This window comes from Lampris incognitus, chromosome 1, assembly GCF_029633865.1.
Source record: "Lampris incognitus isolate fLamInc1 chromosome 1, fLamInc1.hap2, whole genome shotgun sequence".
In the NCBI taxonomy this organism is placed as follows: domain Eukaryota; kingdom Metazoa; phylum Chordata; class Actinopteri; order Lampriformes; family Lampridae; genus Lampris; species Lampris incognitus.
In genome coordinates this window covers 126,315,942-126,333,820 of record NC_079211.1, presented here as the reverse complement: position 1 = coordinate 126,333,820, position 17,879 = coordinate 126,315,942, and the positions used below count along the sequence as shown (strand labels likewise).

General features: G+C 42.6%; 4 non-coding genes across 4 annotated transcripts; all 4 read right to left on the bottom strand.

The window, feature by feature from the left end:
* Positions 1-382: 382 nt before the first annotated feature.
* Positions 383-454, bottom strand: trnaq-cug (transfer RNA glutamine (anticodon CUG)). Its single transcript has one exon. It is a non-coding gene; the product is annotated as a tRNA-Gln (tRNA).
* A 5,771-nt stretch (positions 455-6,225) lies between these two features.
* On the bottom strand, positions 6,226-6,297 carry trnaq-cug (transfer RNA glutamine (anticodon CUG)). The gene has a single exon. It is a non-coding gene; the product is annotated as a tRNA-Gln (tRNA).
* Positions 6,298-6,757: 460 nt separating this feature from the next.
* trnaq-cug (transfer RNA glutamine (anticodon CUG)) lies at positions 6,758-6,830 on the bottom strand. The gene has a single exon. It is a non-coding gene; the product is annotated as a tRNA-Gln (tRNA).
* Positions 6,831-16,870: 10,040 nt separating this feature from the next.
* trnaq-cug (transfer RNA glutamine (anticodon CUG)) lies at positions 16,871-16,942 on the bottom strand. Its single transcript has one exon. It is a non-coding gene; the product is annotated as a tRNA-Gln (tRNA).
* Positions 16,943-17,879: the final 937 nt, after the last annotated feature.

The following is a 17,879-nucleotide window of genomic DNA, read 5'->3' as shown; positions in this document are numbered from 1 at the left end:
CACAGCGCAGCCCTCTTGTTCCCTCTTGTTATGTCCATCTGTTCCTGCTGTGTAGTTTCTGTACCCTTATCCCATTTTTATATTTCCATGCTTCACATGTGAATGAATATGAGTTTAACGGATTTTAATTGCACTCTTACTCCGAATTATCATATTTTAAGATACTCATCTCTTCAGGCAGTAACATACGTTATTTTTGATCAGAAATAATAGGGTTGTGCCAACACACGTATTACAAATTTGCTGAATATTTCCTTATTGTAACAACCCCAACTAATACCACGCTGTTGCTTCTTAGAAATGTTTCTCTGTATACCAACTGGACACCTGCGATAATTGGAAATTACCTTGTGTTTATGGCAACATTATATTCAAAATGTGCAGGTCCCACCGAGTATTGAACTCGGAACGCTGGATTCAGAGTCCAGAGTGCTAACCATTATACCATGGAACCATGTGTTGGCTAGTTGGGTGGGACTCGATCATCCATTTCCAAGTCTAGTTGTGGCTCAGACAGATGTGAGAGGTTCATGCACAGCGCAGCCCTCTTGTTCCCTCTTGTTATGTCCCGCCGTTCCTGCTGTGTAGTTTTTGAAACCTTATCCCATTTTTATATTTCCATGCTTCACATGTGAATGAATATGAGTTTAACGGATTTTAATTGCACTCATACTCCGAATTATCGTATTTTAAGATACTCTTCTCTTCAGGAAGTAACATACGTTATTTTTGATCAGAAATAATAGGGTTGTGCCAACACACGTATTAGAAATTTGCTGAATATTTCCTTATTGTAACAACCCCAACTAATACCACGCTGTTGCTTCTTAGAAATGTTTCTCTGTATACCAACTGGACACCTGCGATAATTGGAAATTACCTTGTGTTTATGGCAACATTATATTCAAAACTTGCAGGTCCCACCGAGATTTGAACTCGGATCGCTGGTGTTGGAGTCCAGAGTGCTAACCATTATACCATGGAACCATGTGTTGGCTAGTTGGGTGGGACTCGATCATCCATTTCCAAGTCTAGTTGTGGCTCAGACAGATGTGAGAGGTTCATGCACAGCGTAGCCCTCTTGTTCCCTCTTGTTATGTTCATCTGTTCCTCTTGTGTAGTTTTTGTACCCTTATCCTATTTTTACATGTACATGCTTCACATGTGAACGAATATGAGTTTAACGGATTTTAATTGCCCTCATTCTCCGAATTAACATATTTTAGGATACTTTACTCTTTAGGTAGTAACATACGTTGTTTTTGATCAGAAATCATAGGGATGTGCCCAGACACGTATTACAAATTAGCTGAATATTTCCTTATTGCAACAACCCCAACTGTTCCCACGCTGTTGCTTCTTAGAGATGTTTCTCTGTATACCAGCTGCACAACATGGACACATCGGATAAGCGGAATTGCCTTCAGTGTTTATGGCAACATTATATTCAAAACTTGCAGGTCCCACCGAGATTTGAACTCGGATCGCTGGATTCAGAGTCCAGAGTGCTAACCATTACACCATGTGTTGACTATTTGGGTGGGACTCGATCATCCATTTCCAAGTCTAGTTGTGGCTCAGACAGATGTGAGAGGTTCAAGAAAAGCACGGCCCTCTTGTTCTGTCCATTTGTCCCTCCTGTGTAGTTTTTGTACCCTTAACCCATTTTTACATTTCCATGCTTCACATGTGAATGAATATGAGTTTAACGGATTTTAATTGCACTCATACTCCGAATTATCATATTTTAAGATACCTTTCTCTTCAGGCAGTAACATACGTTATTTTTGATCAGAAATAATAGGGTTGTGCCAACACACGTATTACAAATTTGCTGAATATTTCCTTATTGTAACAACCCCAACTAATACCACGCTGTTGCTTCTTAGAAATGTTTCTCTGTATACCAACTGGACACCTGCGATAATTGGAAATTACCTTGTGTTTATGGCAACATTATATTCAAAATTTGCAGGTCCCAACGAGTTTTGAACTCGGATCAATGGATTCAGAGTCCAGAGTGCTAACCATTATGCCATGGAACCATGTGTTGGGTAGTTGGGTGGGACTCGATCATCCATTTCCAAGTCCAGTTGTGGCTCAGACAGATGTGAGAGGTGCATGCACAGCACAGCCCTCTTGTTCCCTCTTGTTATGTTCATCTGTTCCTCTTGTGTAGTTTTTGTACCCTTATCCTATTTTTACATGTACATGCTTCACATGTGAATGAATATGAGTTTAACGGATTTTAATTGCACTCATACTCCAAATTAACACATTTTAGGATACTTTTCTATTTAGGTAGTAACATACGTTATTTTTTATCAGAAATCATAGGGATTTGCCCAGACACGTATTACAAATTAGCTGAATATTTCCTTATTGCAACAACCCCAACTGTTCCCACGCTGTTGCTTCTTAGAGATGTTTCTCTGTATACCAGCTGCACAACATGGACACATGGGATAAGCGGAATTGCCTTCAGTGTTTATGGCAACATTATATTCAAAACTTGCAGGTCCCACCGAGATTTGAACTCGGATCGGTGGATTCAGAGTCCAGAGTGCTAACCATTACACCATGTGTTGACTAGTTGGGTGGGACTCGATCATCCATTTCCAAGTCTAGTTGTGGCTCAGACAGATGTGAGAGGTTCAAGAAAAGCACGGCCCTCTTGTTCTGTCCATTTGTCCCTCCTGTGTAGTTTTTGTACCCTTAACCCATTTTTACATTTCCATGCTTCACATGTGAATGAATATGAGTTTAACGGATTTTAATTGCACTCATACTCCGAATTATCATATTTTAAGATACCTTTCTCTTCAGGCAGTAACATACGTTATTTTTGATCAGAAATAATAGGGTTGTGCCAACACACGTATTACAAATTTGCTGAATATTTCCTTATTGTAACAACCCCAACTAATACCACGCTGTTGCTTCTTAGAAATGTTTCTCTGTATACCAACTGCACACCTGCGATAATTGGAAATTACCTTGTGTTTATGGCAACATTATATTCAAAATTTGCAGGTCCCAACGAGTTTTGAACTCGGATCACTGGATTCAGAGTCCAGAGTGCTAACCATTATACCATGGAACCATGTGTTGGGTAGTTGGGTGGGACTCGATCATCCATTTCCAAGTCCAGTTGTGGCTCAGACAGATGTGAGAGGTGCATGCACAGCACAGCCCTCTTGTTCCCTCTTGTTATGTTCATCTGTTCCTCTTGTGTAGTTTTTGTACCCTTATCCTATTTTTACATGTACATGCTTCACATGTGAATGAATATGAGTTTAACGGATTTTAATTGCACTCATACTCCAAATTAACACATTTTAGGATACTTTTCTATTTAGGTAGTAACATACGTTATTTTTTATCAGAAATCATAGGGATGTGCAGAGACACGTATTACAAATTAGCTGAATATTTCCTTATTGCAACAACCTCAGCTGTTACCACGGTGTTGCTTCTTAGAGATGTTTCTCTGTATACCAGCTGCACAACATGGACACATCGGATAAGCGCAATTGCCTTCAGTGTTTATGGCAACATTATATTCAAAACTTGCAGGTCCCATCGAGATTTGAACTCGGATCGCTGGATTCAGACTCCAGAGTGCTAACCATTATACCATGGAACCACATGTTAGCTAGTTGGGTGGGACTCGATCATCCATTTCCAAGTCTAGTTGTGGCTCAGACAGATGTGAGAGGTTCATGCACAGCGCAGCCCTCTTGTTCCCTCTTGTTATGTCCATCTGTTCCTGCTGTGTAGTTTTTGTACCCTTATCCCATTTTTATATTTCCATGCTTCACATGTGAATGAATATGAGTTTAACGGATTTTAATTGCACTCATACTCCGAATTATCATATTTTAAGATACTCTTCTCTTTAGGCAGTAACATACGTTATTTTTGATCAGAAATAATAGGGTTGTGCCAACACACGTATTACAAATTTGCTGAATATTTCCTTATTGTAACAACCCCAACTAATACCACGCTGTTGCTTCTTAGAAATGTTTCTCTGTATACCAACTGGACACCTGCGATAATTGGAAATTACCTTGTGTTTATGGCAACATTATATTCAAAATTTGCAGGTCCCAACGAGTTTTGAACTCGGAACGCTGGATTCAGAGTCCAGAGTGCTAACCATTATACCATGGAACCATGTGTTGGGTAGTTGGGTGGGACTCGATCATCCATTTCCAAGTCTAGTTGTGGTTCAGACAGATGTGAGAGGTGCATGCACAGCACAGCCCTCTTGTTCCCTCTTGTTATGTTCATTTGTTCCTCTTGTGTAGTTTTTGTACCCTTATCCTATTTTTACATGTACATGCTTCACATGTGAATGAATATGGGTTTAACGGATTTTAATTGCACTCATACTCCGAATTATCATATTTTAAGATACTCTTCTCTTCAGGCAGTAACATACGTTATTTTTGATCAGAAATAATAGGGATGTGCCAAGACACGTATTACAAATTAGCTGAATATTTCCTTATTGCAACAACCCCAACTGCTGCTATGCTGTTGCTTTTCAGAGATGTTTCTCTGTATACCAGCTGCACAACATGGACACATCGGATAAGCGGAATTGCCTTCAGTGTTTATGGCAACATTATATTCAAAACTTGCAGGTCCCACCGAGATTTGAACTCGGATCGCTGGATTCAGAGTCCAGAGTGCTAACCATTACACCATGTGTTGACTAGTTGGGTGGGACTCGATCATCCATTTCCAAGTCTAGTTGTGGCTCAGACAGATGTGAGAGGTTCAAGAAAAGCACAGCCCTGTTGTTCTGTCCATTTGTCCCTCCTGTGTAGTTTTTGTACCCTTAACCCATTTTTACATTTCCATGCTTCACATGTGAATGAATATGAGTTTAACGGATTTTAATTGCACTCATACTCCGAATTATCATATTTTAAGATACTCTTCTCTTCAGGCAGTAACATACGTTATTTTTGATCAGAAATAATAGGGTTGTGCCAACACACGTATTACAAATTTGCTGAATATTTCCTTATTGTAACAACCCCAACTAATACCACGCTGTTGCTTCTTAGAAATGTTTCTCTGTATACCAACTGGACACCTGCGATAATTGGAAATTACCTTGTGTTTATGGCAACATTATATTCAAAATTTGCAGGTCCCACCGTGTTTTGAACTCGGATCGCTGGATTCAGAGTCCAGAGTGCTAACCATTATACCATGGAACCACATGTTAGCTAGTTGGGTGGGACTCGATCATCCATTTCCAAGTCTAGTTGTGGCTCAGACAGATGTGAGAGGTGCATGCACAGCACAGCCCTCTTGTTCCCTCTTGTTATGTTCATCTGTTCCTCTTGTGTAGTTTTTGTACCCTTATCCTATTTTTACATGTACATGCTTCACATGTGAATGAATATGAGTTTAACGGATTTTAATTTCCCTCATTCTCCGAATTAACATATTTTAGGATACTTTACTCTTTAGGTAGTAACATACGTTGTTTTTGATCAGAAATCATAGGGATGTGCCCAGACACGTATTACAAATTTGCTGAATATTTCCTTAGTGCAACAACCCCAACTGTTCCCACGCTGTTGCTTCTTAGAGATGTTTCTCTGTATACCAGCTGCACAACATGGACACATCGGATAAGCGGAATTGCCTTCAGTGTTTATGGCAACATTATATTCAAAACTTGCAGGTCCCACCGAGATTTGAACTCGGATCGCTGGATTCAGAGTGCTAACCATCACACCATGTGTTGACTAGCTGGGTGGGTCTCGATCATCCATTTCCGAGTCTAGTTGTGGCTCAGACAGATGTGAGAGGTTCAAGAAAAGCACAGCCCTCTTGTTCTGTCCATTTGTCCCTCCTGTGTAGTTTTTGTACCCTTAACCCATTTTTACATGTACATGCTTCACATGTGAATGAATATGAGTTTAATGGATTTTAATTGCACTCATACTGCGAATTAACATATTTTAGGATACTTTTCCATTTAGGTGGTCACATAAGTTATTTTTGATCAGAAATCATACGGATGTGCGAAAACACACGTTACAAATTTGCTGAATATTTCCTTATTGCAACAACTCCAACTGCCGCTATGCTGTTGCTTTTTAGAAATGTTTCTCTGTATACCAGGTGGACAACATGAACACCTCCGATGACCAGAAATTACCTTGTGTTTATGGCAACATTATATTCAAAACTTGCAGGTCCCACCGAGATTTGAACTCGGATCGCTGAATTCAGAGCCCAAAGTGCTAACCATTACACCATGGAACCATGTGTTGGCTTGCTGGGTGGGACTCGAGCATCCATTTCCAAGTCTAGTTGTGGCTCAGACAGATGTCAGAGGTGCATGCACAGCACAGCCCTCTTGTTATGTCCATCTGTTCCTGCTGTGTGGTTTTTGTACCCTTATCCTATTTTTACATGTACATGCTTCACATGTGAATGAATATGTGTTTAACGGATTTTAACTGCACTCATACTCCAAATTAACATATTTAAGATACTTTTCTATTCAGGTAGTAACATATATTATTTTTGATCAGAAGTCATGCGGATGTGCCAACACAGGTATTACAAATTTGCTGAATATTTCCTTATTGCAACAACCCCAACTGCTCCCACGCTGTTGCTTCTTTGAGATGTTTCTCTGTATACCAGCTGGACAACATGGACACCTTCGATAACCGGAATTGCCTTCAGTGTTTATGGCAACATTATATTCAAAACTTGCAGGTCCCACCGAGATTTGAACTCGGATCGCTGGATTCAGAGTCCAAGAGTGCTAACCATTACACCATGAAACCACGTGTTGACTAGTTGGGTGGAACTCGATCATCCATTTCCAAGTCTAGTTGTGCCTCAGAGAGATGTGAGAGGTTCATGCACAGCACAGCCCTCTTCTTCCCTCTTGTTATGTCCATCTGTTCCCCCTGTGTAGTTTTTGTACCCTTATCCCGAGGGGTTAAAGTGGGATTTGGTAAGTGGGGGAATTCTGTATTAGAGAGGTGGGCAAAAGTGCGGGAGTGATAGGTAGCTAGCTAACGTTAGGCTAGCTAACCACTGGTCCAGTATTCCCGACGTTAGCATTGTTAGCTAATAATAGCTACCGGTAGCTAACGTTTGCTAGCTAGTTATTTGAATGAAAATATTGCATGGCCAGAGCTAAGGTTGGACAAACATAACTAGCTAGCTACCGCTAACGTTACCGGACGCTACCGATAGTTAGCTTGCCTAGCAGCATTCAAACAACTAGCCAGCGACGTAAGCAACGAGCTAGCAACGTTACCGGGTGGACGATAGCTAGTTAGCTGGCTAGCTAACGTGACGTTCGCTAACGTTAGTTGCTTGAATGAAAACCACAGCAGAGCTAGACAAAACTATTGGAAATACTATTGGAAATACACTGAAGATACTCACTCTTTATGCCCCCCAATCCAAGATAATAGTGCAGGTAGCAGGTTGACGCTCTCTCGAGTCTTGTCTGCCTGGTGCGGTGAACTGACCCTGACCCGTGGGTGTGAAGCCAGTCTCTTTTGATGTCAAGTCTGGGGAAGCCAGACAGCAGGCAGGTGCGGGTCATGTGAGGACGCGATATTATTCAAACTTTTAGAAAAAGTAAAGTAGTATAAAAATAGAAGAACGACTTTATTTGCGATTTATTTTGTAATGCTTGTGAATCGGCTGCATCATGTTTTGTGTTTTAAATTTTACTGTGACAAAAAGGTTGAAATTACCCCTGTCTACAGAGTGCCGGATCTCAGCTCCGGCTGACTTGGGGGAGGAGGGGAAGTGCCGGTGTCGGGATCCGGGTAGCTCCGGCCCACTTTAATCACTGCTTATCCCATTTTTATATTTCCATGTGTAGCCGGGTGGTAAATCTGTTAAATATGTTAAATGATTTTCCACTTAAATTTAGTATAGTTTAACTGTTAATATATGTAATTGTTACACTGTCAAGCCATGTAAAATGTCATTTGATGTATTTAAATTGTGAGGCAGATTGTGAGTGTATTTTTATAGTTTTGGTTGTCATTGCATGTTTTGACCAGTAAGTGGCAGTGGCGGACTTTTATTGTAACTCCGTGCAAGTTATCCAAGTGCATCTTGGGTTTTCTTTCTTTTTTTTCTTGTGTGGAGCGCCTGAAGATTGCGGTGTGACAGTGCTCTGACTCCGTAGTAAGTAAGGGTAAATATCTTGTGAAATATACCTGTAACATTATTCCAAACAATATTGTATGTCGGTAATTTGACAAGATGGTTTGATTTAGACGCTACTGGAGTTGATGTTCGGTGATTTTGGGCGCGAGCCGTCGACCGCTGTTCGCCATTGCAGGCATGACAAGGTAATGTTGGCGTGAATAAAGCCACACCATGCCATTGTATCTGGGATGTAAAGGTTTTATATGCATTTTAATTCTGTTTAAAGGTAACTGACAGAGTGAGAAGTTGCGCGATCTTCAGGAAGTTCCACATGTCTTTGTTAAACCCTGTTTAACGTACATAGTCCACTGCCGTATTTTGCACCGTATTTTGCACCGTATTTTGTATTTATTATTTCCCTTTTTAAAATCTTTTCTGTTAAACTTGCCACATCTGTGAACATTTATGAGCTGTTTGCTCGAAAGACACAGGAATGTATGCACTCAGTAAAACGATCTGCATTCGAAGGTTCAAACAATAAAATTAAAGCTACAAGAACCCCGGAAGTAATTGTGTCCTGTGTGGTATCTAATTCCACGGGCTCCATAATTTTGGTACCAGGAGTGGGGTGTAGCTAAAACATTTTTTTTTAAATTGGCAACAGAGTGGCTTATTTTTACTTAAAAAAAAAATACGGCAGTGGTGAAGATTGCTGGTGACGTCCGTTGGTGTTGAGTCTGAAGCCATCCTGCTGTGGAGGTGGTGACCAGCGAGAGACGACGTGAGGGCATCTAAGAGGTTCTGGTGCTTCCTGTTTCACACGACTCAGCCGTACCAGCGCAGAGGACTCCAGCGCTAACTTCAGCTACAAAGACCAAGATCCAGCAAGGCTCCAAGTTAAAGACTGTCCTTGTAGTATCCTTGAACCAGGTTTTGAACTAAATATCCTCATTTATACTGGACTGAGTAAAGATTAATATACCATTATGTCTAGTGATTCTGGTGATGAAGGGAGTTCACGTAATGATAATGGCCACACCTCAGGTGGCATAATGGGTATAGGTGAAGGTGCTACAAAAGAAATGCAGACCACCATGCAAGAGCTTGCCAGACTGCGAGATGAGCTCACCAGGTTAAATGGTGAAGCAAGGGCTCAGAGAGCAAGTGATAACAGTGCACCCACACGTTCATACATCTACGTTCCAAGAGAACGCCAGATCCAAGCATTTAGTGGGGAGTGTGGTACAGACAGGAGATCTGTCGAAGAGTTTATTGAAGAGGTTGAAAGGGTTTTAAGATACAGAGAGCAAACAACAGAAGAACAATGTGACTATATACTATCTCTATTGCATGGCCCTGCATTGGAAGAGGTGCGACTATGCATGAGGGGTCAGTCAGTGGGGCCCAGTGATTTATACTCTTACCTGAGCAATGCATTTGGGGAAAAGCGCAGTTCCACACAGCTTTTGCAGACCTTTTACAACCGTAACCAAACTGATGGAGAAGACCTCCGTGACTACTCCCATGCACTATCCCAGATTTTGAGCTCTGTAGTGAAACAGTCCACAGATGTAATACCTAATGAGAAAACTGTGCTCAGAGACCGGTTTATTGAGGGTTTAAGAGAAGCAGCACTCAGGCGTGAACTCAGGAAAATGGTTAGGGACAAACCAGAGAGCAGTCTTCTAGATGTGAGGAACGAGGCCCTCCTGTGGGAGATGGAGGACAGCAGGTCTCATCGTCCCAGGGTCATAAAGAGCAACCAAGTTACATCAGAGGTTCCGGAAACCCAGTGCTCTATTATTAAAACAAACAATGACCAAGGTATTGCATTAAATGATGTTCGGAGAGCAGTAGCCCATCAAGAAAAACAGCTAGCAGAGTTAGGCAAAACACTCGCTGATCTAGCCTTTGCTGTAGGTGAACTGAGTAAGCGCAGCACTCAACAGACATTCCTAGAGCCCAAGCCACGACCTAGACCCCAGCCAAAGTTCACACCAGATTGTCAGCCTATCTGTTTCAAGTGTAGAGGCATAGGTCACATTGCAAGAAAATGCTCACAGGCCAGAGGGGGTCAAGGGGACGCAACACCTAGTTCTTATGTAGTGCAGGAAAACTCGCACCCTCAGTTGTCATGAGCCACACAACTCGAGGGGAGGAAGCTGGCTCACCAAAAGAGACTCCAGACAGAAGAAGGATCTTAGAGCGTGCAGTCGGAGAATGTAAAACTGTTGAGGTGAAACTACGAGGTGTTACAGTGTCCTGCTTACTTGACACTGGTAGCCAGGTCAGTACAATTTCTGAGAGTTTTTTCAGGGAACACCTGTCAGTGAAAGGTGAAGACATTCACCCGGCATTTGAGTGGTTAAAGATCACTGCAGCTAATGGATTAGACATACCCTATATGGGCTATGTGGAGCTTGATGTAGAAGCCATGGGTCTGACTATCCCAGCGCGAGGTTTTCTGATAGTTAAAGATTCTGAACACTCTTCCTCTGTTCCAGGTCTAATAGGGATGAACATTGTCAAAAAATGCAGAGAGCTAGTACACACTGAGTTTGACACCACACTGCAGGAGAGGTTTGACTCAAACTGGAGAGAGGCTTTTAATCATCTTCATGCAGTACATGCAACAGACAGACTCTCTTTCGCTAGGGTAGCTGGTAAGGATGTAGTCCATATACCTGCTTCATCTGCTGCTACAGTTATAGCTAGGGGACTCAGGACCGTGAGTGAGGATGGTTCTTTTTTGTTGCTGGAGTCTGTGGGTGTCCCCGTTCCTGGAGGTTTGGTTGTTGTGCCTACTTTGGTTTCATCGGGCAATCACATTTTTCCAGTCCGAGTCATGAACATGTCTGATGAAGATATCTGGCTAGGGCCACGGACTAGGCTAGGGGTTTTGACTCAGGTAGACTGTGTGAAAAGTGATGAGCTTTGTGAGGTACAGTTCCAGAGAATCTCAGCAGACACTGAACAAGTGAGTATCAGTGAACACCCCGAAACACCGACAGATGTGCAGGAAATTCTCGGCAAGCTCAATTTTTGTGGTAGCCCAGAACAGAAAGCACAGCTGACTTTGTTACTGGAGAAGTACTCTTTTGTGTTTGCAACAGAAGATGAAGATCTAGGCCACACTGACAAAGTACAACATGAGATCCATCTGACAGATGACATACCTTTAACACAGCCATACAGACGAATCCCACCCACACAGTACAGTGAAGTCAGGGAACATATTGGCAAGCTGCTTAAAAAAGGGGTCATTCAAGAAAGCTCTAGTGCTTATGCTTTGCCCATAGTACTAGTGAGAAATGCAGATGGTAGTCTGAGGCTATGTGTCGATTACAGGAAACTCAACTCAAAGACAAGACGTGATGCATTCCCGCTCCCGAGAATTGATGAGAGTTTTGATGCGCTGAGAGGGGCAAAGTTCTTTTCGACCATAGATCTGGCGAGCGGATACCACCAGGTAGCTATGCATGAGAGAGATCGGACTAAGACTGCATTTACTACACCGTTTGGTCTGTATGAGTACGTGAGAATGCCTTTTGGTGTTTGTAACGGTCCAGCTACATTTCAGAGACTTATGCAAGTTACTATGAATGATCTCATTTTTCAGATACTCCTGGTCTACCTAGGTGACATCTTGGTTTTTTCAGAGACATTTGAGCAGCATTTGGAGAGACTTGAGACTGTGTTTAAGAGACGGGCAGAGACGGGCCTTAAGGTGAAGTTGCAGAAGTGTGCTTTTCTACAACAGTCAGTAAAGTTTTTGGGTCATCAGGTGTCAGCAGAAGGTATAGGAACTGACCCCTCCAAGGTCTCTGCTGTTAAGAACTGGAAGGTCCCAACCACTGCCAAAGAGCTGCAGTCGTTCTTGGGTTTCTGTAGTTACTACAGGAGATTCATTCGAGGCTTCTCACAGATTGCCGGGCCACTGCATGACCTAGTCAACAAATGTTCAGGTGTGAAAAAAACAGGGAAAGTAGGTCACCAGTTTTGTAATATGTGGACACCAGAGTGTGACTCTTCCTTTGAGCAGTTAAAGGAAAAACTTACCTCTGCTCCCATTTTGGGTTTTGCCGATTTCACACAACCATTTGTAGTTGAGACAGATGCTAGTCAGCATGGATTAGGCGCTGTATTGTGTCAGCAGCAAGGTGACACCAGACGTGTCCTAGCATATGCTAGCCGCAGACTACGCCAGGCTGAGAAGAATGACCGAAATTATAGTAGCATGAAGTTGGAGTTGCTTGCCTTAAAATGGGCAGTTGCTGAAAAATTCAGGGGTTACTTGCTTGGTTCAAAGTTTGTTGTCCTGACTGATAACAATCCCCTCTGCCACCTCAAGACAGCCAAGTTAGGTGCTATAGAGCAGAGGTGGGTAGCGCAACTGTCTGTTTTTGATTTCGAGGTTAAGTACCGTCCTGGTTGCAGTAATGCCGCCGCAGATGCTCTCTCTAGGCAGGAGTTTGCAGGGGAGCCTGAAACAGACCCTGACTCGGATTTTGACGACTGTATCACTGTGTGTAACCTGATTGAGCGAGGAACAGTTCTGGATCCTGGTCTTGTCTCTAGAGGTCTGGAGTGTTACAAAGTGAGACAGATCCGTGCTGGGGAGTCGAGGTCTGGTGAGACAGGTACTAAACAGGGCAACACCCCCACACTGCCAGGTTATACCAGAGAGGAGCTGGTAGGTTTTCAGGCCGGTGACCCCACCCTAAAAGAGTTTAGGGCATTTTGGGATCGGGGGAGGAGGCCATGTCCCAGAGAGAGAGCAGCCCTGTCTAGTCAAGTGAAAAGATTGTTGAAACAATGGAGATGCATACAACAACGAGAAGGGTTGTTGTACAGGGTTATCACAGACCCACGTCATGGAGAAGTGTGGCAGTTACTCGTGCCTAGTTGTTTGAGGGACCAAGTTCTAGAAAATGTACATAACAACATGGGACATCAGGGCATAGAGCGCACTGTAAACTTGCTAAGAGGGAGGTGTTTTTGGGTAGGGTTATGCGAGGATGTGGAAAGCTGGGTTAAAAACTGCGAGCGGTGCATTTTGACCAAGATGCCTCAGCCAAAAATCCATGCTCCAGTTCAGGCATTCCTGGCCTCCCGACCTCTAGAAGTGGTGGCTGTTGATTTTACAGTGTTGGAGGCAGCTTCAGATGGCCGTGAAAATGTCCTTGTTGTGACCGATGTGTTTACAAAGTTCACACAAGCGTATGCTACCAAAGACCAGAAGGCTGACACTACAGCTAAAGTTTTGCTCAGGGAGTGGTTCATGAAATATGGGGTCCCAGAGAGACTGCACTCAGACCAAGGTCGAAATTTCGAGAGTGAAATTATAGCAGAGCTGTGCAAACTCTATGGGGTTAAAAAGACACGGACAACTCCCTACAGGCCACAGGGAAATGGTCAGTGTGAAAGATACAATCGCACACTCCATGACTTGTTAAGGACACTCCCACCAGAGAAAAAAAAGCGTTGGCCAGAGCATCTGTCTGAAGTAGTATATGCCTATAATGTCACTCCTCATTCCACCACAGGGTACTCGCCTTATTATTTGCTTTTCGGGGTACAGCCACATCTCCCAGTAGATGCTTTATTAGGGCGTGAGTGTGTGTCAGACAGGAAACAGGATTGGTTGTCTGTTCATCAGGAGAGACTCAGACAGGCACATGAGAGAGCCAGGGAGTACTCAGAGCAGAAGGCAGCTGAGAGGATCTCACTGCAAAATGAGAAGGTGTATTGTCCTCCTGTGGACATTGGTCAGTTGGTTTTCCTACGTCACAGACCCCCGGGTAGACATAAGATTCAGGACACATGGACCTCAACAGTCTACAAGGTAGTTGACATCCAGGGTACCACACACACTGTTGAACCTTTTGAGGGAGGTCCCATTAAAAGAGTTCATAGGTCAGAGTTGCGACCTTGTGCGAAACCAGTTCCCAAACCAAGAACTAGAACTAGGTTACAGACCACTACACAGCCTGTAGCTGAGGATGAGCCTGAGTCAGCTGAGGCTGATTTTGTTATTGTTGAGGAAGTCATCCCTCGCCGGCTTGTGCAAGTACCTAACCTGCCTCTTGCAGCAGAAAGTGTTAGTTTACATGTGACAGCACCCACAGATGAGAGTGACGGTGAAGGACCTGAGGAAGGTTATTCAGATATGAGAAATTGTGGCACAGAAACAGAATGTGTTAATGATGTGCATCCAAACGTTAGCGACAGTGACTTGCCCATTATTGAAAACAGGGACAGGCCCGCACTAACAGAGGATGCTGGTGGAGCAGGACGTAGAACCTATGCACCTAAACCTGCCATTAGGAAAAGCAAGCGGGAAATGGCTGGATCTCATTCAAACCCATTTCATCTGCCAAAGTCAGCCTGTAATGCAGTCTCAGTCAGCACAGACATGGTCTCTAAGGTTTTGACAAGCCTGGGTGCTGCTCTCTTTGAAAAGGCCTTGCAGGGAGTATTTGAGTCAGTTCATGTTTCGTAGTCACCGAGGACGTTGACTATATTTGCAGGGGAGTATGTAGCCGGGTGGTAAATCTGTTAAATATGTTAAATGATTTTCCACTTAAATTTAGTATAGTTTAACTGTTAATATATGTAATTGTTACACTGTCAAGCCATTTAAAATGTCATTTGATGTATTTAAATTGTGAGGCAGATTGTGAGTGTATTTTTATAGTTTTGGTTGTCATTGCATGTTTTGACCAGTAAGTGGCAGTGGCGGACTTTTATTGTAACTCCGTGCAAGTTATCCAAGTGCATCTTGGGTATTCTTTCTTTTTTTTCTTGTGTGGAGCGCCTGAAGATTGCGGTGTGACAGTGCTCTGACTCCGTAGTAAGTAAGGGTAAATATCTTGTGAAATATACCTGTAACATTATTCCAAACAATATTGTATGTCGGTAATTTGACAAGATGGTTTGATTTAGACGCTACTGGAGTTGATGTTCGGTGATTTTGGGCGCGAGCCGTCGACCGCTGTTCGCCATTGCAGGCATGACAAGGTAATGTTGGCATGAATAAAGCCACACCATGCCATTGTATTTGGGATGTAAAGGTTTTATATGCATTTTAATTCTGTTTAAAGGTAACTGACAGAGTGAGAAGTTGCGCGATCTTCAGGAAGTTCTGCATGTCTTTGTTAAACCCTGTTTAACGTACATAGTCCACTGCCGTATTTTGCACCGTATTTTGCACCGTATTTTGTATTTATTATTTCCCTTTTTAAAATCTTTTCTGTTAAACTTGCCACATCTGTGAACATTTATGAGCTGTTTGCTCGAAAGACACAGGAATGTATGCACTCAGTAAAACGATCTGCATTCGAAGGTTCAAACAATAAAATTAAAGCTACAAGAACCCCGGAAGTAATTGTGTCCTGTGTGGTATCTAATTCCACGGGCTACACATGCTTCACATATTTTAGGATACTTTTCTCTTTAGGTAGTAACATACGTTATTTTTGATCAGAAATCATACGGATGTGCCAAGACACGTATTACAATTTAGCTGAATATTTCCTTATTGCAACAACCCCAGCTGAAATGTTTCTCTGTATACCAAGTGGACACCTGCGATAATTGGAAATTACCTTGTGTTTATGGCAACATTATATTCAAAATTTGCAGGTCCCACCGAGTTTTGAACTCGGAACGCTGGATTCAGAGTCCAGAGTGCTAACCATTATATCATGGAACCATGTGTTGGCTAGTTGGGTGGGACTCGATCATCCATTTCCAAGTCTAGTTGTGGCTCAAACAGATGTGAGAGGTGCATGCAGAGCACAGCCCTCTTGTTCCCTCTTGTTATGTTCATCTGTTCCTCTTGTGTAGTTTTTGTACCCTTATCCTATTTTTACATGTACATGCTTCACATGTGAATGAATATGAGTTTAACGGATTTTAATTGCCCTCATACTCCGAATTAACATATTTTAGGATACTTTTCTCTTTAGGTAGTAACATACGTTGTTTTTGATCAGAAATCATAGGGATGTATCCAGACACGTATTACAAATTAGCTGAATGTTTCCTTAGTGCAACAACCCCAACTGTTCCCACGCTGTTGCTTCTTAGAGATGTTTCTCTGTATACCAGCTGCACAACATGGACACCGGATAAGCGGAATTGCCTTTAGTGTTTATGGCAACATTGTATTCAAAACTTGCAGGTCCCACAGTGATTTGAACTCAGATCTCTGGATTCAGAGTCCAGAGTGCTAACCATTACACCATGGAACCATGTGTTAGCCGGCTGGATGGGACCCGATTATCCATTTCCAAGTCTAGTTGTAGCTCAGAGAGATGTGAGAGGTTCAAGAAAAGCACAGCCCTCTTGTTCTGTCCATTTGTCCCTCCTGTGTAGTTTTTGTACCCTTAACCCATTTTTACATTTCCATGCTTCACATGGGAATGAATATGAGTTTAACGGATTTTAATTGCACTCATACTGCGAATTAACATATTTTAGGATACTTTTCCATTTAGGTAGTCACATACGTTATTTTTGATCAGAAATCATACGGATGTGCCAAAACACACGTTACAAATTTGCTGAATATTTCCTTATTGCAACAACCCCAACTGCCGCTTCTTAGAGATGTTTCTCTGTATACCAGGTGGACAACATGAACACCTCCGATGACCAGAAATTACCTTGTGTTTATGGCAACATTATATTCAAAACTTGCAGGTCCCACCGAGATTTGAACTCGGATCGCTAGATTCAGAGTCCAAAGTGCTAACCATTACACCATGGAACCATGTGTTGGCTCGTTGAGTGGGACTCGATCATCCATTTCCAAGTCTAGTTGTGGCTCAGACAGATGTGAGAGGTTCAGGCACAGAACAGCCCTCTTGTTCCCTCTTGTTTTGTCCATCTGTTCCTCCTGTGTAGTTTTTGTACCCTTATCCTATTTTTACATGTACATGCTTCACATGTGCATGCATATGTGTTTAACGGATTTTAATTGCACTCATACTCCAAATTAACATATTTTAGGATACTTTTCTGTTTAGGTAGTAACATATATTATTTTTGATCAGAAGTCATACGGATGTGCCAACACACGTATTACAAATTTGCTGAATATTTCCTTATTGCAACAACCCCAAATGCTCCCACGCTGTTGCTTCTATGAGATGTTTCTCTGTATACCAGCTGGACAACATGGACACCTTCGATAACCGGAATTGCCTTCAGTGTTTATGGCAACATTAAATTCAAAACTGGCAGGTCCCACCGAGATTTAAACTCGGATCGCTGGATTCAGGGTCCAAGAATGCTAACCATTACACCATGAAACCACGTGTTGACTAGTTGGTTGGAACTCGATCATCCATTTCCAAGTCTAGTTGTGGCTCAGAGAGATGTGAGAGGTTCATGCACAGCACAGCCCTCTTGTTCCCTCTTGTTATGTCCATCTGTTCCTCCTGTGTAGTTTTTGTACCCTTATCCCGAGGGGTTTAAGTGGGATTTGGTAAGTGGGGGATCTCTGTATTAGAGAGGTGGGCAAAAGTGTGGGAGTGATAGGTAGCTAGCTAACGTTAGGCTAGCTAACCACTGGTCCAGTAGTCCCGACGTTAGCATTGTTAGCTAATAATAGCTACCGGTAGCTAACGTTTGCTAGCTAGTTATTTGAATGAAAATATTGCATGGCCAGAGCTAAGGTTGGACAAACATAACTAGCTAGCTACCGG